We start from the raw sequence: 20,912 nt of genomic DNA on the forward strand, positions 1-20,912 counted from the left end.
TTGGGCAGGCCACTGACTGCAAGTTTAATTTGTGGAGGCAAACGTTATCTTTCTCCTTCCTTGATTCCTACTCTTCGCCGACCCTTCTCCAGACTTCCAGGAGCCATGCACTGACACAGCTTGCAGAAGCATTCTTCCCAAACTTGTTCCTGTCCGACTCAAATGCTAAGGGGAATTTGGCATTGGATCGCATCGTTTGTCAACCTATAGGGCGCAACTCACAGCTGGGACCCGAGGGGGTGTTTGGTGGGTGGCGAAGTCGGACTTGAGAATTTTTTACTGTCTTACAAGACTATTACGTTTAAAATACTAATATATATTATTTCAATATTTTAACCCGTGTTGTACGTAGTGTAAGCTATACATTTCTGTTCATCGTAACCTAACCTCTGAAATTCAAGGCGCCTTGCTGTTGGACGCGCTCTTCTTTTCTCAGTTTATTGTTTCCTGCCCTTGCGCACAGTTTGATGATGGAAATGGACAATTCCGTCTTTCATACAATACTGGTAAAATACCTTTAACCCAAATAACGTAGTTCAGGACACCACATTATTTGTTTATTTACCTAGTACCTACAGTACTGTGCCCCCATTTTACACCGATTACAAAAACGAAAACAAAGGAAGTTTGGCACAAAATATTTACACGTAGATTGTTATTTTACAAACACAGACGAAGCATAAGGTGAGGTCAGGGCTCGAAATGGACCGTAGCCGACCGGAACGGCTTCCGGTTCGTGATTATCTGGAACCGTTGAGTTCCGTCTCGTCAGTTCAGTTTCTTAGATATTTAGACATAGCTACTCTTTACGCATTGAAAACAATTGATTCACCTTGAAGGACGATAGTTTCGGAGTTAAGGATAACCATGTTCCAAAGCATTTTCTTCTTTCGTGAATAATATGAATAGCCGGTTTCAAGACTCAGGTATATTTTCGCATACAGTCCCATAAAATGCACATACATGGTATTTAGATAATTGTGAAGGTGTGTGAGATGTCAGGCAAACTTTGTAAGCGAAAGGATGTGTGCGTCAGTAGTTAACAATCTTCGCACATACAAAGAAACTCCACAACACATTGCCACGTCACTCAAAGTTTACGTGAATTATATCAAAATTGTTCCAATATCTACATCTGAATGTGAACGCTGGTTCAGAAATTATATATTTTCTTGGATCATAGAATAAACTACATCGCTGTAAGTCAATTTCGATAATGTCCCTTTTTTATCAGATATGAGCTCCAAATACGATTTTAAACCTTCGCTTTAAAAGTTATTGAAAGACAACAATGGTTATCGGGGATTACTTTAATGGGGGGTTCCCGACTTTTCTGCTTTCATTTGTTTATTTTATAAAAATATCGGGGGCTGTAGCCCATTTAGGCCCCTCCTTGTGCGTACGCCAGTGGGCTGAAGTGACTACACCAAACAACAGAAAAGCTTAGTCAGGCTGCAGCAGATGGTACCTTATCAAACCATCTCTCAAATCGTTAAGCCTCTCGCAACGGTTATTCGATTCGGACAAGACGGCGCCACGGAATCAAGATGCGTAGCTTCCAGTGTTCTCTTTTCCACCCTTCTTTCTCCCTCTTCTATCTGTCCTTATATTTTCCCTCCATGTGTTATATTATAGAATTAATAAATAGATTTGTAATTCCCATACATTTACAGCGTAATTGCCATTACAATTTTGAGAAATCTTTACGTGATTCTGGGATTAGTATTTCTGATTAGCCAAATTGGTTTCAAATTCACTTTATTCTCAAATGTCGGATTCAAATCACGGTTCATTATGTCTCGCCAGGAATCGTATCTGGTACTCATTTTTTACAAGGCGTCCGCGTCCTTCCCGACTGGAATTAAGTTTTATTGCAATAATACATAACAACCTTTTTAACAGACCCTCTATTCGTATCTCTGTCTAGTTGAAAGGATTTTGTAACGTAAAGGTAACTTCCCCGTGCATACTGCAACGTGCCACATTCAGAGGAACTGGTTTAGGGTTCCACACATTCTCGATCAAGGCCATTTTGGAGGTGTTGCGATCAGCACCAGCGCCGCCTTTAACCTGTAGGTTTGCCTCCAGGTACACACTGATTTGAAGCTGGATAGCCCCCAGAGCCGCTTAATTCGGTGACAAGGCCGGGAAAAAATCCTAATTTAGATCACCCACACCGGGAATAGAACTCTTGTATCCCGTGTGGCAGTCAGACGCCAAACCGATTAGAGCCACTAATCGGGGTTAATTGGGACTGGATATAGAGTTGAAAATGGGGTCCGAATCACTGTACCATAGACATTCATGGCTCAGCATAAATCGTTTAAATTGGATACGATTTCAGATATCATGGACGGAATCACTAGTGACTGGGATGGATGTCACTTCAGTTTACCTTTCTACGTATTCCTTTAGGCCATGTTTGAGGCAACAGCCAACTGGTTCCATCAGCGCTATGAGGTAGAGGTAAGGGACTCGAAAAAGCCTCTGACCAGTTGCGTCGATTAGGGGGTCGAGGGGTGTAGTTGCCCCCACCCACTTTTTCCAACTTTTTGTCCCCGCACTATGCTAAATCTTATGTACCAAGGGAAAGTAAATTGTCCTTGCCCCCACCCCCCACTTTTTACACCTTGTCCACTAATTTTGGAACCCAATCGCCGCCACTGCCTCTGGCAGTCGCTTCGGTTGGTTGAGTGGTCGACTCGCGATTTCGAAATTGTAATTTAAATTGATTGATTGATTTAGTTTATTTTACTTCGCGTTTTGTACCTCTTGGCTAATTTGCGAAGATGGGGATGAGTGATGAAATGATGAAATTGATGATGGACATTCACAAACAACCAAACCCGACCGGGATTCGAACCCGGGACAATTGGCGTCGCAGCGCGATGTTCTAACCACTCGGCCACAGGGTCGGGCAAAATTGTAGTTTAAAGGTTCGAGTCTTGATCAGGACATGTTGGTTCATTTGTGAGTGAACTTCATATAAAAATCATGCATCATTATCGATACAATTTCTTTTTAATAGGTAGAAAATAAAAAAAATAATTAGAAAATAATATTAAATATATAACACAACATTAATAAGGTGAAACCGTTAATTGAATTTGATATTTAAAAGTACGTAATAACCTACTCCTGCTGACGTCACACTTCAAATCGCCGAAACAAGTATAATGGACCCACCTGTATATTACTACCTAACGACGCGGTGGATTGAAAACAAAAGAACAGCGAGGGATCCACAAGAACACGGCAACCGAAAAGGGAGTCCAAGTATAGATTGTATTTGCGTTTTTCTATTTTGGCGACACGTGAAAGTACGGAGGATTGAACGGACATTCACAAATATCCATACCCAGGCCGGGATTCAAGCCCGGGTCCCCTGCCGTCGTAGCGCGATGTTCTAACCACTCCGCCAGGGGGGAGGTGGGGTGCATCAAAATGAATATTACACGAAAGAAGTTTCAAATGTAAGTTGCAACAGCATATTAAAGAGGAAATATTTTGTAAAGTTTGAAAAATGTACAAAGTATGTTTCTAGTAAGCTAGGAAGAATAAAGGAATATGTGATATATTTTACTGTACACGAGTTACAACTGTCTGTCAGAACAAATACACTCGTATTTTACAATGACATGCTGACGCAAAGAGATTCCAAAGAAAAATGTCACTGAATCAACACAGAGACGCAGAGGACACATTGCTGCAATGTTACTACCTCATAACGTCACTCGAAGTTTCATAATCTTGTATATGAAAGGCTGAGAAGAGGTTGGTCTCAACTTTGCCTGCGCCGCCCCCGTGGCGGAGTGGTTATCACATCGCGCTACAACGGCAGGGTTCGCGGGTTCGAATCCTGGCCTGGGCATGGATATTTGTGAGTGTCCATTCATCAATTTCATCATATCATCGCTCATCCCCATCTTCGCAAATCAGCCAGAAGTGGCACAAGAAGCGAAGTAAAATAAATCAAATCATTCATTCATTCAACCTTGCCTGCTCCCTGCGGTTGCCTATCGCAAGGATGAAGTGTTTCGAAGCAACAAGGTCGTAAAAAGGGTTCTTTATTGTATCCCGCGTTTGAGACAGGGGATCGACATCCACACACGATATTTAAACGTGACTGTATGCTTGCTTTTGGCGCAGGTGGAACTCGTATTTCTCGTGCTTCACTGCAGGGACAAATCCCGAAATAAGAAAGGAGCCGAGTCCGGTAAAAAAAAAGGCGCAAAAACGAAAGGCTAATTGTCTATGAACTTGGACGCAAAGAAGCACCAGCAGATTTCTTGGATGACGTGGAAGTAAAGGTCAGGTGACCAACAGTTTTCGTGATTGGGTGGTTACAAAGGATGAGATTTAGAAAACGTTTTCTTTTTCGCTCCACTCGCGAAACAAACATTTCTGTAAACTTCACATCAAGTTTATACTCTCTACTTTCAATTAAATATTTATTCAATTATGCACTATTCAATTAATATTGAATTTGTTTGAGATGAAAGATTCTATTGAAATTTCCATTAAGAGACACGATTTTATTCTTGTAAATTTACTGTACTGGATCTCTGAGAAATTAACACCATCAAAAGGTAAAGTGCTCCCCTGTGCTTAGCACCAAGCCATGAAGGCGTATAGGGGGTGTGGGGGTAACGCCCCACACTTTCTAGATCCGGTCGTGTGTGTGGGTGATGTGATCAGCATCATGCCCCTGTCCCCTGTCATTCGACGCTGGGTGGGCGCCGGGACCGCTTCCAACGTTAGAAAAGTTCCCGGATTTGAACCGGCCGAGGATCGAACCCGGAATCTTGAGTGTGGTAGTCAGACGCGTTACCGACTGAGCCACCGCGGCCTTCTAAAATTAACACTATCGTGATTTTAAAAAGGAATGAAATAAGTGACTTTTTCCTTCGCTCTCTTTGTTGAAATATAGTATATTTGCAAAAGCCACGTGATGCGACCTCCTCCTCCCCCAAGCAAATAATTCCAACAGAGGTAAAATTTTAGTTAAGTGGGGAAGTGGTTATCACATCGCGCTGCGATGCCAAGGGTCCAGGGTTGGAATCCCACTCGGGCTTGGTTGTTTGTGAATGTCCATTCATCAATTTCATCATGTCATCACTCATCTCCATCTTCGCAAAGTAGCCAAAAGTGGTACAAAAAGCGAAGTAAAATAAAGCAAATCAATCAATCAATCTATTGTAGTTGACTGAAGGGTATCCTAAATCTGATCACGCCCAGGGCGCAAGGATCTTAACAGCTGTATTGTGACTGACATTTCAGAACGTTGAAAAAGGTGAAAACTTAGTTTCAGCAATATTTTTTTAGGGTCGCTTCAGTAGATTATAGTGCACACTGAGTGTGCACAGAAAATATGTAGTGAGTGGCTTTGCAAAAGTTCTGCGGATACTGCCTTTGCGTAAGCATTTTCTTGCTTTCCTTAGGTGAAGACAATACAATAATAGGTTAATGTAGCTTCGAGAGCAAAGAAACACGCGATAAGAGAAGCTGCCTGTGTCGCTTGTCGCTCGCGTATTGCTCGAATTGGGCTTTTATAATCCTGTTGTCTCAGTCCGTTGTTCGCACTGAATGTTTAGCTATAGAGAGATTTCACACCTTGTGACAAACGACAGACGACAAGCGACACGAGTCGCTTGGAAACGAACCTCCAGTAATCAAGTGAACCTTTCCAACAGAAGCGACAGAACAAACCGCACGTGCCGCTTGAAGCTTGTGTGTCGCTCAAACTGGCCCGTTTTCTCAATACCGTCCATGGTGTCGCTTGTCGCTTACAGCTTCTGTGTGAATTCTCCATATCGCTTGTCGCTTCCAGCTTCTCGCTTTGTAAGGGAAATTTCACACTGAAGCGACAAGCGACACGTAACAGGCGACAAGCGATTAACCACTTTTGGTTAATCGCGGTGATGAGTGATGATCACATGAAATTGATGAAAGGGCAGTCACAAAGAATATCCATGCCCACGAGTGACTCGAACTCGGGAACTTAATCACGGGATCCAAAATCAAACACTTGACCACATTGGCCATTGAGCTGGCACGAGTTTCTTTGTAATTCATCCCCACAGGGAGGAGGAAGTTAATCTTTTATTGATGGATTACGTTTTCCCACGACATTAGATTCTATCCTTTTACAATGTCTAGAAGACATATTTCAATTTTTCAAAAATAAAATATATCTGAGTTACGGTTTTCTAAACACAAATCACTTCAGGTAGAATATTTCTGCAGTTTTCCCATAGTTTGTGGACAGTGAATTACGTGGGAAATGTTGATTTGAACAGAGTGTCCACACTCATCTTGCCTACGGTCCCATCAAATTTATCATTTCATCATTCATTTTTAATGTTGCGGTTACCATAAAGACGTAGAAAGCGACGTCAAATATCAACAGCTGCATCCTACTAGACATATATAAGTTATTATGAACACGCCATTATAAATAACAAACATCTGTGGAAATTTGAAGGTATTTATTTATTTATTTATTTATTTATTACACCTATAACAGAGCTTTCGCTCCAATTACAATAGGCTTACATATATACATATTTTAAACAATTAAAAAATTATAATTCCAACAATACAATACAATACAATAACAATAGAAGAAAAAGGAGAGCAAAACTACAATAATGGTTTCATAAAAAAAAAAGACACCAGCATAGGTATTCTAGAGAACATAAATCCAAAAGTGATATTCACTGAGGTAGAACAAGGTACATATCTATATACAGACTGAGGAATTTATAAATATGCACATGCAAATACTCATATATAAACAAATATACACACATACAAGCAAATTGTATTTATAAACATACCCATATACACAGAAAACATCTATAATTATTTATTATTTATTCATGATTCATGATCCTCTTCGAAGGACAGACAGGAATTGTATGAATGGCATAGCAAAATCCAAGTCTCCACCGTTTCTGACTATTTCATTATGTTTAATACATAGTCTTAGAATGGGGGAATTCTGGTGTTCTGTTGAGTTGGATTTACTGTAATAAAAAGGCTGCCTGAACCGCAACATGTCCTTCTTAGCATTAAATTTTAATGTTTGGAGGAGACTTGGACTGTCAACCAGCCCGTTGACTAACTTATATAAAAATAATTGATGAGATACTACTCTCCTTTCGTACAGAGGTGTAACATTGAATTCTCTGAGTAATTGTTTATATGATACCTGATCCTGATAAGATGATCTTTTGTGTTTTTTGTAATATAAGTAACGCACAAATTTCTTCTGAATTATTTCTATTTTTTTGCTATTACATTGAGTGTGAGGTGACCAGACTACACTTGCGCATTCTAATTTGGTTCGAACAAGGCAATTAAAAAGGCTTGTCAGAGCTCTTTCATTATGCATGTCTTGTGAACTTCTAATTAGAAACCCTAACGTTCTGTAAGCATCATTACAAATCTGATCAATGTGTTTTCCAAAAGATAATTTATTATTTAATGTAACTCCTAAGTCATTTATCTGATTTACTCTTTGTAATGCACGGTTGTTCATTGTATACTGATAAATATTAGGTCTGATTTGCCTGGAAAAAGTTATTGCAAAACATTTTGTGACATTAAAGTTTAATTTATTTTCTATGCTCCATCTTTGTGCATTTTCCAAGTCTTTTTGTAACTTATGTGCATCATTTGAATCTTTCATTACTTTATACAATTTTAAGTCATCAGCAAAAAGTAAGCATTTTGAGTATTTAAAAATTGTGGGTAGATCATTGATGTATAATAGAAAGAATAATGGTCCAAGATTGGAGCCTTGCGGTACACCAGAACAAACTTTGTAAGTGTATGACTTAGCTTGATTGTATGTTACAAATTGCATTCGATTGCATAGGTAAGAAGATATTAACGTAAGAAAGTTATGAAAGAGACCAAACTTAGACAATTTACTTAACAATACATCGTGGTCAAGAGTATCAAAGGCTTTGGCGAAGTCCATATATATTGCATCAACAGAATTCCTATCATCAAGGGAATCGGATATACTCTGTGTGAAATTGACCAAATTAGTTGAAGTAGACTTTCCAGGACAAAATCCATGTTGATCTATTGATATATAAGGTTTAACATGGTTGAATATCCTGTTATATAGTATGTATTCAAATATTTTTGAAGGAGCTGAGATTAGAGAAATGGGTCGGTAATTTGTAATTTCGCATGGGTCTCCCTTTTTTAGAACAGGACAAATTTTACTGATTTTCCAAAGATCAGTAAAAATTTGAGTTTTTAAAACAATATTATAAATATAACACAAAGGGGTGCATAATAATTCGGCACAACCTTTGAATATATATGTTGGCAATTGATGAGGACCACTGGATTTGGTTGATTTCAGTTTTTTTATGGCTTCATTGCATTCTGCGTCGGTGATTGAATCTACCACCAGCGACTGAGATACTATCATGTCAGAGGGTTCAATAATGTTATATGTTGAAGGATTTGAAGCATACACTGTTTGAAAATAATCAGAAAAACCATTAGTAATTAATACGTTCGTTTCCAATCTATTACCCTTATACATCATATAGGCTAGTTTCCTATTCGTTTTTTTCTTATTTCTTATAAAATTCCAAAATGGTTTAATGTTGCTTATTAAATTGTTCTCTATTTCTGATACATATGTTTTATATGCTATATTTATCATTCTTTTTAGTTTTCTACGTAATTCAGCAAATTTAGTTTGATAGTAGTCTGAATATTTCATCTTTCTTCTGTATGTTTCTTTTTCTTTTAAGTTTCTTATTATATCAGATGTAAACCAACATGGGTAAGAACGTTTTTTACATATTGATATTTTCGGCACATATATGTCTATCACACCATTAATTACCTTGTAAAAATAGTCTAAGGCTTCATTGGGATTCTTGTAAGTAGCTAAATTGTCCCATTTTTCATTTTCCAAGTGTTTGTACATATTGTAGAAGTCAGCCCTTGCATAATTGTATACAGTAACTGGATTTGATTTAACACCAGTAACCTTTTTGTTTAAAAAGACCTGAATATGTAGTGACGGGTGGTGGTGGTCTTCCTCAAGCAACGGGTGTAAATTTCTAGTAAGATTCATGCTATCACTTATATTTGTCAATAGTAAATCAAGGGTTTTCCCATTTTTATTTTTAACATGATTGACAGATTTAAAATTTCCCATTGATAAAAAATTAGCAAGAGAAATACTAATAGGTCCACCTTCCAATAAATTATATTGATCATCTATTATCGTGGTAATATTAAAATCACCAACAATAATTACTTTAAAACTATGCCGGTTAGCAATCTCCTCAACAAATTCAAAAAAATCCTGATACTTTGTAATGATGCGATCATTACTGGATCCTTTTTATGTTATAAATTGTGTATGTCTATGTCTATGTCCTGTACGTTTGAGTTCTTGGCCGTTGGGGAGCGGTAAGTTTCCAGTAACGGTTTAGGTCATTAGCGGGGCCTATAAAAGGAAGGGAAGGCAGCAGTCGGTCTCAGATGTTTTGGTGCGATACGGCGAGGTAAAGAGGTGTCTCTTCTCTATGGGGCGAAACGAAGAATTCTCTTGATAATATGAATAGGCGGATACTTTAACTTTCTCTCTTTCTTTTAGTACACACACTTGCTCTTTTCACATTATTCCAATAGTTTATTTCATGTGGGAAACCGGGTACACATCACACATACCTTCAGCCACCTTTTTTGGTACTGAGGGTTATATTTTTTTTTTACTCGTGGAGCCAGTGGCTACGCGAGTCTACACACTCTCTTCGGGAAGGGGGGACAGGGTAAACCGGAATGTAATTTTGCGAATAACGGCCAAGAATTAACTTCTGTAAATATATTATGAATAAACCTATATATATCTAAAAGGAAATGGGCGTTAAGTTGTAATTTGAAGAGGTACGTGTCTATTGCCTAAACTAGCATCCACAGAACTTCAGGTACTGCAAGTTTTGAACCTCGGGACAAGGATTCAAAAATGTATGGTTGTGTATACTGTGTATGTTGCTGAGAATAAGCTTAAAAGCACAAATTATACCGTTACATACTGGGGGCTCATAGTCGGGATATTTTTTGTAAGAAGTACTGAAGGCATATGTTATTGCGAAGTGGAAAGAAAGTAACAGAAGACAAAATGGCAATTCAAATAGACAGGGAGCTCATTGGCAAGTTGCTAGGCAATGCGAACTTGGAGGGAAGTCCGGAGGAAGATATTGTGGGGGAACTTGAGAGACTTTCTCTAAATGTTACACAAGGAACTTCGATAAGGACCGGCGAGGAAAAAATGAGCAAAATCTTGGAAAAAAGCAACATTAACATTCCGATCTTTAAGGGAAACGTCGGCGATGTAAGTCCACACGATTATTTGTATGAATTACGCAATTATCAGGAAATCATGGAAATTGGGGATACTTTTCTCTTAGATAGAATCTTGCCGCTTTCGTTGAAGGAAATCGCTGCAGATTGGTTCAGATTTTCAAGACCTTTCGGCACTTTTAGGGAATTCGAGAAGGCTTTTCTTGAGGAATACTTTAGTGTCGATTATGATTCGGAAATAGCAAGGATCATTCAGAACAATTACCAGTCACCAGACCAGTCTCTTCTTGCATTTATTCGACACACCAGGAAGCTTTTTGCAATGAGGGAGAAACGGGGGACAGAAGACGAGGTCATCCAGCACGTTTTGAAATTTTCCCATCCTAAATTCAGAACACACTTGTACAACAGAACATTCGCAACAATCAAAGATTTGGAAACCCATTCTATGGACATTCAAAAGAGATTGTATTCAGAAGCCCTGTACTATTGTCCAGAACTGAGGGACAACAGTTCGCCGCATCTGTCTGCCATGCCGACTTCAGCGAGTGGCACAAGGCAATTAGCAGCCGCGGGGACAATGAACACTTTCGGCCGCGTGGGAACAGAAGTATCAATGAGCGCCATAAATCCTGGACTGGTCAACCGGCTAAGCTTTTCCGGGAATGTTGGGACCCCGTCGAGAGCAGAAGAACCGACGAAGAGAAGGGGGATCCGTTGTTTTCGGTGTGACGGTCTTGACCACAAAGCCGCCATGTGTACTGCTCCAAAAAACTCGTTAGGCCCGAACAGAGCGACACCGCCATCGTAGCAGGCGCTGCGTGGAAGAAAAACAAAGGGGGGAGTAGGAAGATACGCAACTGCAGGAATTTCACTTCTGGCGACAAAGAGCCGTTAGTCCCCTGTAAAATCAATGGAAAGGACTTCTCCTTATTCGTAGACACAGGGGCCTCTGTGAGCACTGTAAATTTAGAGTTCGCAAAACAACTGGAAAAACAAGGAAATAAGATTAACAATAAACGTATCAATATTTCTTTGGCAGTAGGCTCTGTACAATCATGTGGGGAAATGTATCTTACTGTACATTTGAATGGGGTGAAACTTAGGCATAAATTCGTCGTTTTGCGCGATTGTTTCAAGGGATTCATCGCAGGTCGTGGGTTCATAAGGCAAGCCGGATTATCTCTGCACTTGAAAGAGGGAGGCTACAGCTTTGCAGACAGTGACGTCATCTATTTGTTTTCTGCGGAGAAGAGGGAAGCGGGGATGAGTCTTCCGATTCTGCAGGGGATAACGTCGACTGTGGAGGCTGGAGCTGGGGCAACCGCGACGGTAACCGCGACGATGGGAAAAAGTGAAACATCTGATGCAACAACCGCGACGATGGGATATTGCCAAAGACGTCCCGAAATAGCAGAATTGATTGAGCGTGCAGAATGTTCACCAGAAGTAAAGAAGAAATTAGCAGATATTTTAAACATCTACAGTAACGTATTTTCTGAAAAACCTGGCGTTACACACATCTTACAGCACAAAATAGAACTAACCGATAGGACACCATTCTATTCTAAGCTTCGTATTTTGACTCCAGAAAAGCAAGAAATAATGGATAACTGTATCGATGAGCTGTTAGCTGGGGGTTTCATTGAGCCCTGCAAATCTAATTACATTAATTCACCGTTGTTAATCAGGAAAGGGGATAAATACAAGGTGATCCTGGATCCTCGAAAGACAAACGCAGTAACAAAGAAATCTAGGAATGAAGTCCCGGATATGTTTGAATCTTTGAGTAAATTAGGCAAGGCTAGATATTTCTGTAAATTAGATTTGGTAAACGCTTTTGGCCAGCTTTTATTGGAAGAAAACTCACGCCAATACACGGCATTCAACACTTCACGAGGAATCTTTCGCTATTTGAGATGTCCCTATGGATTGAGCATGATTCCTAACACACTTGCGAAACTGATGAATATTGTCCTTGGAGAGCTGCAGGGTGTCTCATGCATTGCATTTTACGATGACATTTTGGTTTATGGAGAAACGGAGGGAGAATTGTTGCTCGCGCTGAAAGAAGTTTTGGAGAGAATACACAAGGCGAACTTAACACTTTCACCATCGAAGTCCCAACTTTTTACTTCGGAAGTGGATTACCTGGGTTTCAGAATTTCTCACAAGCAAGTGATGTGCCACCCATCCAAGATTGAGTATTTGGACCAGATAAGGGCTCCGAAGAATGTGAAGCAACTCCAGAGCATTTTAGGATTCTTCGGATTTCTGAAAGGTCACATTAGCCACATGTCAGAGTTGACGAGTCCTCTCACTGACATGTTACGTAAGGGAATTCGCTTTCGGTGGACGGATGTTCACGAAGAGTGCCTGACCAAACTGAAGGAAGCTGTAAAGAATAACGTTTCTTTGTACATTCCCGTACTGAATGAGCCGTTCGTCATCTACAGCGACGCGAGCGATAACTGCGCCGGTTTCTTACTAGGACAGAGGGACCAAGGGGGGAAACTGCATGTTGTATCCTTTGGAAGTAAAAAGTTCTCACAAGCCCAGAAGAACTACAGCACAACGCACAAAGAATTCCTCGCTTTGCTCCTTGCAGTCGAGACTTTCGACAAGTACATCTGCCACGCTCCGGCAGTGGAAGTTTTCACTGACCACAGTGCTCTGACCACGATATTCAGTACTGAAAACAAGAGCGCAAAGATGTCAAGGTGGACAGCTCGTCTCTCGCGCTACCCTCTGCTCATCAAATACGTGAAAGGAGAGCTAAATCTGGTAGACTTTCTATCGAGAAATGAAGTATGCAACACCCATCCGTCTGAGTACGACGGGTTACCCGCAGCGCAGGAAACATTCCCCCTGGAAGATGAAAATGATGAAGGTTACGTAAAATTCGAGATGGAAGACGGAGTTGTGATCGATTCGTCAGATATTGCACAGAAACCAGTTGCTGACCTCAGTGCTTTGTGCACTATACAAAGCGCGAAGCAAATAAAGAAGAAACGACGAGAAAATTTGCTTCGAGGGATCAAACTACCCAAGGTTCGTCTCTCTAAAAGTAAAAAGATGCAGGGCTTTTCATTGTTGCCTTTCTCCGTGGCCGAGGGGAATGAAGAACACGAACCGCTGGATCCGAGCAGGCTTCTGGACACCACTTCAATCATTTCAGAGCAAATGAAAGATAATTTTCTTGCAGACTTAGCGAAGACTGTTAGGAACGAGGAGGTGGAAGGGACGAAGATGTACAAGGAAAAGTTGAAGACACTGGCCAAATCTTCGTATTTCGACGATGATGGAATCCTTAGGAGAAATTTGCCTGCAGAAAAGTACAAAGAGAAAGGAACTGGCAAAATATGGGCACCTCTTTCTCTACGTGCGCAAATTCTTATGTCCTTGCATGATAGTGCATTCGCTTCTCATCCTGGAAGATTAAAAACTTTAGCAAAGGTCAGAGAACAATACACGTGGTTAGGCCTAACAAAAGACGTTATTCAATACTGTAAGTCGTGCCAACCATGCTGTGTATTTAAAGGGGACACTACTAAGAAGCAAGGCTTCATGGCAAGTAATAAGGAAACAGAAGTTGGCAAGAACTTATACTGTGACATTCTGGGACCAGTCGTTCGTTCGAAAAAGGGAAATTTCCAATACGTTCTAGTATGCGTTGATAGTTTTAGCAGATTTACTATCTTGCGCCCTCTTCGCGTTGTGACTGCGAAATCTGTGCTAGAACAATTACTGGATATATTCTCGATCCATGGATTCTACCCGAGAATCTCCACTGATAATCAAAGCATTTTCAATTCCAGAATGTGGAAACAGATGATGAAGATGTTTCATTCCAAGCAGATCAGAATTTCTCCATATCGCCCGCAGGGCAATCTCGCAGAATGCTACGTAAAGGCAACTAAACGTGCTCTTTCCACACTAATTTCGTCGCACAACGAGTGGGCGTCATCGTTACCGTACGTGCAGTTTGCATTGAATTCCCAAGTTTGCAACACGACCACATTCAGTCCAGCATATTTGCATTTTGGACGTTCTGTGAGGGGTCCTTTCGAGAAGGCCAGGGACGCTTTGCCTCAAGGACCTGAAATCAGACAGGAGGACATCTTGGAATTCGTGGAGGAAACGAAATTCAGGATAGAAGAGGCCAAGAAGATAGCTTGCAACAATCAAGAGCGCATGCATAATGCACAGAAGAAAGTATATGATAAGAAACGCCGCAAGTGCACGTTTAAGGTGGGGGAAAAAGCTTGGCTTAAGGAACATCCTCTCTCTGATAAGGCCCGTGGAGTAACTAGTAAACTCTCGGGGAAGTTCTCTGGACCGCACGCAATTGTTGAGCAAACTTCGGCAAATACTTTCAAACTAAAACACAGCGAGGACGGAAGAATATTGAGAGCCAACAGCGATCAGTTAAAACCTTATTCTTCGCCGCCTGAGTTCGCGAAGAAAGTAGCCGGGCAAAATTCAGCGAAGGGAGCGCACGTATCTTCTCCAGAAGACGAGAATGAAGATGTACCCCAGATGCGTTACAAGCTGAGAAACAGATTCTGATCTAATTTCAAAAGGGGATTTGTGTAAATATTGTATATAGGGATTTATCTATCTTTTCTTTATTTTTTATCTTTCATTTATTTTCTCTCTCTGATACCTCGCACCTACTCGTGCAAACGTTTCGTTCCGCAGTCAACAAAAGTAACGCAAAGTTAGTGCGTATTCTTTTACCGCGTATTTTCGTCGAGAAGCCGCAGTTCGGTGGTGAGAAAATCCAGTGAATAGCAGTGACATCTCTGGATGTAGAGCCATTTAGACCCATTCATGTGGAACCCGGTCGAAGCGGTGTCTTCCGATCTCGGCAGGAGCGCAGAGCAGTGGCGTTGCCGGGAGTCGAACCAGCAGCCTTGGTGACTTGGATGGATTTCCAGGAGACTGTCTCTAATTGGTCCAGGAGGAAGGATGGAATAGATGCTGAGTGGGTAAGAATCGACGTGGATTAACCAGCTCCAGTGCTGAGGGAAGAACGCAGATCTCGAAGTACACTTGTGGACAAAATTAGAGTGAACATTGACTGTCAGTGTCGTGTGACCTAATGAAAGTGTGTTTGTAGTGAACAGAAACTGCGGACAAGTGTTTTGTGTATATTATTATTATTTTTCTAGGTTACAGAACTTTGATTTTTCTCTCTTCAGGAAGGGGGGACTATGTAATGATGCGATCATTACTGGATCCTTTTTATGTTATAAATTGTGTATGTCTATGTCTATGTCCTGTACGTTTGAGTTCTTGGCCGTTGGGGAGCGGTAAGTTTCCAGTAACGGTTTAGGTCATTAGCGGGGCCTATAAAAGGAAGGGAAGGCAGCAGTCGGTCTCAGATGTTTTGGTGCGATACGGCGAGGTAAAGAGGTGTCTCTTCTCTATGGGGCGAAACGAAGAATTCTCTTGATAATATGAATAGGCGGATACTTTAACTTTCTCTCTTTCTTTTAGTACACACACTTGCTCTTTTCACATTATTCCAATAGTTTATTTCATGTGGGAAACCGGGTACACATCACACATACCTTCAGCCACCTTTTTTGGTACTGAGGGTTATATTTTTTTTTTACTCGTGGAGCCAGTGGCTACGCGAGTCTACACACTCTCTTCGGGAAGGGGGGACAGGGTAAACCGGAATGTAATTTTGCGAATAACGGCCAAGAATTAACTTCTGTAAATATATTATGAATAAACCTATATATATCTAAAAGGAAATGGGCGTTAAGTTGTAATTTGAAGAGGTACGTGTCTATTGCCTAAACTAGCATCCACAGAACTTCAGGTACTGCAAGTTTTGAACCTCGGGACAAGGATTCAAAAATGTATGGTTGTGTATACTGTGTATGTTGCTGAGAATAAGCTTAAAAGCACAAATTATACCGTTACAACTTCTTAATTGGTGATTTTGGTGGAAAATATACTGATATAATGAAGTAGCTTGTATGTTCAAATATAAATTTGATACATACTATTTCTACATATTCTATAGTGATTTTAAATTGCTCAACAGAATATTTGTTTGCTACAGCAACCAAGACACCACCCCCTCCCTTATGGACCCGATCTTGGCGATAAACATTGTATCGGTTATCTATGAGCTCGCCATCGTATACACCCACATTTAACCAAGTTTCTGTTAGTATAATTATATCATAATTTTCGAGGGATATACTAGAGTATAATTTGTGTAATTTTGTATTTAACCCTCTAACATTCTGGTAGTAGACGGATAGTTCACTAGTATCTGAAAAATAGTTGTCGGTTTCGGCCATACCTTTATTTCAAGTTGATGACATCATTTATTGAATTTAATATATGGACCACCAAATCATTAGCTCTCTTTCTCAACTTAACATTACCAGACCAATCAATCCACAGATATTCGTAACCTTTTTCCCATTTAACTTTCCGTGCATCGCTGAAGGCGATTTTCCTTTGCATTGTGAGATTTTGATTTACATAAATAGGCCCCCCTATGGTGAGACCAATATCTTTACAGTTTAGATTACGTTTAACCTTTCTCCTTTGAACAAATTTATCTTTATCAGTTCTTCTTACAAATTTAACAATAATATTGGACGCACTTTGACCTGGATGTTTTTTGAGCCTGTGACACGCATCGATCATACCTTCATTAATTTAGATGTCGAGAGATTGATGTCTATCAATCATCACAAGAGGATCCGTACACATTCGAACTTCCGGTAAATTATCTACGTTCGTTAATACTAGATCAAGCGTTCTATTATTGATATTTTTAATGTTATTTATGCTAACAAGACCAGTCAGAGACACAAAATTATGCAATTCCATTTCAATTTGATTCCCCTGTGTCAAATCATGAGTCGACTCAATAATAGACGGAATATTCAAGTCTCCAATTATTATAATTTTACAGCTACATATATTAAACATATCTTCTACAAATGCATAAAATGTTTGATAAGCTATAACATTTGACTTTGGCGGGAAGTATACACAAATTACAATGAAAGAGTAAATTTCAAGCCCAATCTTAATGCATACAATCTCAACATTTTCAATATTAACGTCTATGTTTCTTACATAATAATTACTTTTTACAGCTATTAAAGCACCTCCACCCCTTTTATCCATTCTATCCTGACGAAAAATTACATACCTATTATCGCTAAATTCAGAGACCGTTACATTAGCCGTAAGCCAAGTTTCAGTTATGGCAATTATGTCATAATTGTTCGCTAACACGCTCAGATACATATCCGTTAGTTTAGTATTTAAGCCACAAACATTTTGATAATAAAATGACAAATTTGTATGACTCGCCATTCTAAACAAGAGCACGAACATCATGCACTGACTTAAGTATATGTACCCGAGAGTCATTAGCTGCTTTTCTAAGTTTTATATTGCCTGCCCAGTCAATCCAAAGAAAAGCATAATTTCTTTCATTTTTAAGTTTTCTAGCCTCATTGAATACATTCCTCCTTAGCGGTGTTAAATTACAGTTAATATATACAGGCCCCCCCTGATTCAGACCGAGGTCCCTACAGTGTAACGTCCTTTTTACTTTACGTCTACGAAGAACTTCATCTCTGACGTCCCTCTTTACAAATTTAATTATTATACCAGGTACATTTTGATTTGATGATTTCAATCTATGACAACAATCAATCATGTTGTCTTCAAGTTTTACATCCAAAGCCTGACCTACATTCTTAACAATATTTACTACATTTTCGTTTTCACTAGTTGGGACCCCATGTATTTCCAAAGTGTTCCTTCTACCATACTGGTCCAGTTCATCCAACTGTAATTCTAAAGTTCCTATTTTCTTCTGTAATCTGGCATTATCGCTTCTTAAATCATCTATTACCTCCATACATTTCTTCAATTCAACGCTTTGACACTTTAATAGATTGGCGTTCTCGTTTAATTTTTCATGAGCTAAATTCAGTGATTTCCCAATCTCATCCTCCACCGTTTTATTACTTCTCCTTATTACATTTATTTCCTCCTTTATATCTAACAAAAGACGATACATCTCATCATGGGTAGGATGATGATCATCAGAAACCACGGGTGTTCCATCACCAATACTACCTCGGCGAGATTTTACACACACATCGCAGATCCATGATTGTTCCATAGAACGCATAAATTTAATGTCATCCTCTTTTAAATTCACACAGGCGCTGTGATAAATATTATTGCAGGTCTTACACTGAATCTTTTGAAACATATCTTGTCGCACCACCGTTTTGGAACATTTTCCACAAACCCCCATCTTATCGGTGTTGAGTCAGTATCCGGTTAGAAAATAATTTATCACACTTGGTGACCTAGCAACACTGCGGTTAGAGCCAACAAAATCCAAATTGAGTTGTCAATTCTGAGTCCGATCCCGTTTGTTTACATTATCATTCACCAACTAGAAAATACATCTACTACTGTATATAAGCCAAATATTTGTAATTATTTTTATAAATAAGTGCTCATGCGTACTTACTGTTCTTCGCAAGCATGATATAAACTCACAGATTGCACTAGAATCACTTAAATAACATATAAACACCGGACACGAAACAGTCACCGTTATCGCTGAACCATCGTTGCCAACCTTATATAAAGGATAGTAAGAGTTGGTGGCGTAGCGAAATATTTCATACGTAAAATTGCATTTATTTTCCCACAAACAACTTTAGATTTCAATGTAGCGTGATTACCTTTAGAGATTTGATACTTGATGATAGTCATGATTATTTTTGCTTGATTTGTATAACGCAATTTATTGTTATTACGTGCTGTAAACTTCTTCATATTATTGCCTAGGTCTTATTCCTTGCTTTTTGCCTAATACCCTACTGTAAATGGTTGATAGAACCAAGATATGTACGATTAAAACTTAATACATTTCCCGTAAGTTTGCCTTGCTACGCGAGACTCGCACGCTTGACATACCTCTTGGTCACGTCAGAGCTTGTAGCGGCTCCTGGCCAATGGGAGACCGCTGTGTATCGGAATGCTCTTCCTATAATACTCTATAATCCTTGGTCACAGTTCCAGCTGGCAAGGCCGCGCACAAAACTCGTTGTCTTTTGCCGAACTTTCTGTTTAAATGTGTGCATTCAAAGTAAAAATATAAAGAAACAACATACAAATATTTACGCAGGGATATTAGCATTGATACTCGTATATGCGTATAATACATTTTCCTATATACAAGACAACAGAGAGATCAATGAATGTACCTTTGGTAATGGTCCCCACCAGGAAACTTTGGGGAAGGAAAAAACCTTCAGTTGAAGATAGCGATTTATTTCCTTTATGACAGTGGCATAGCAGCCGCCCCCGCGACGGTGGACTCTAAGCTCCTGAGATTTTATACAGTGTCAGTTGTTGTTTTTTTTTTTAAAAAAAATACGAAATAGACAAAATGCACGTCAACAATGACAAAATTTGAACTCGAAATTCACTGATATGGGCACTAAATACACCCGGTCTATGTTTTTCTTGTCGGTGAACGCCGCTCGGGATCAAGTGATGATAAAATTTGCTTACTGCACCAAACTTAACACTCCTAAGCAACTAGCAGGTATATATTTTTTACAATTATAATTCTAATACTGCCTACGTTGTTAGGTTAGGAAGACAGGTTTAAGGCTCTTAGGCCTTAGCAGCCAATTTTCGCGACGTGTGCACGTTGCGTTACATTATCTTCTCCCAGCTCTCTTATCACTACTGTGTGCCTATTATTTGAAATTCTGATATTGTGTTCGGTTTTCTTAGAGCTTTTCTTTCAATCCTCGTTTTTTGTTGCATACAACAATGTGCATAATATTCACAATGATGGACAACTTGCCTACTGCTGCATTTGGAAACTGGAAGTAACAAAATTAAAGTAATTGAATAAATCTAATTTTGTGTTGGTATAATTGTTAGTTATTTTCGCTTGTTCATCCCTAATCTTCGCCGAGTCTTGTCCAGTCTTCGAGGTGCCAAGCGTTCTTCTCATGCCTGCTTCTCTCTGAAGCTCAAATGCTATGGAAGAATAAAGCTTTGAATTCAAAGCATTTAGAAGGAAAACTTTTAATGTTAATTTTGCATTTAATTCTAATGATGTTAATACAAATAAATAAACTACATAAACATGTGTAGAATTATTTCAGATCAACAACTTACTGCTCAGGTAAAGAGCTAAATATTTGTTGCAAGTCCGCTTTTTAAACAGATAAACTAATCGGGACTGGATGGGATCCGGACTATGTGCCTCCACCTGACATCCAATCCGGGACCACTTGCTTACAAAGCTTGATTATAAAGTGACAGCGTTCTTTGTCCACTATTAATATATGTACAGAAAAATGTCAGCACTGGGAAAAATAATATATTACTGGATTGTAAGAAGAAGTGTAAAATAATTGTAAAATTTAAGAGAAAAAGAAGTTACGAGGATTTACGAATAATACAGCTGTCCTAAATGTTGTTAATGTTTTGTGCTTAATAGGTTAGATGAATCAGGTGAGTTAAATTGA

This window comes from Lepisma saccharinum, chromosome 19 (genome assembly GCF_977018435.1).
Source record: "Lepisma saccharinum chromosome 19, izLepSacc3.1, whole genome shotgun sequence".
Lineage (NCBI taxonomy): Eukaryota > Metazoa > Arthropoda > Insecta > Zygentoma > Lepismatidae > Lepisma > Lepisma saccharinum.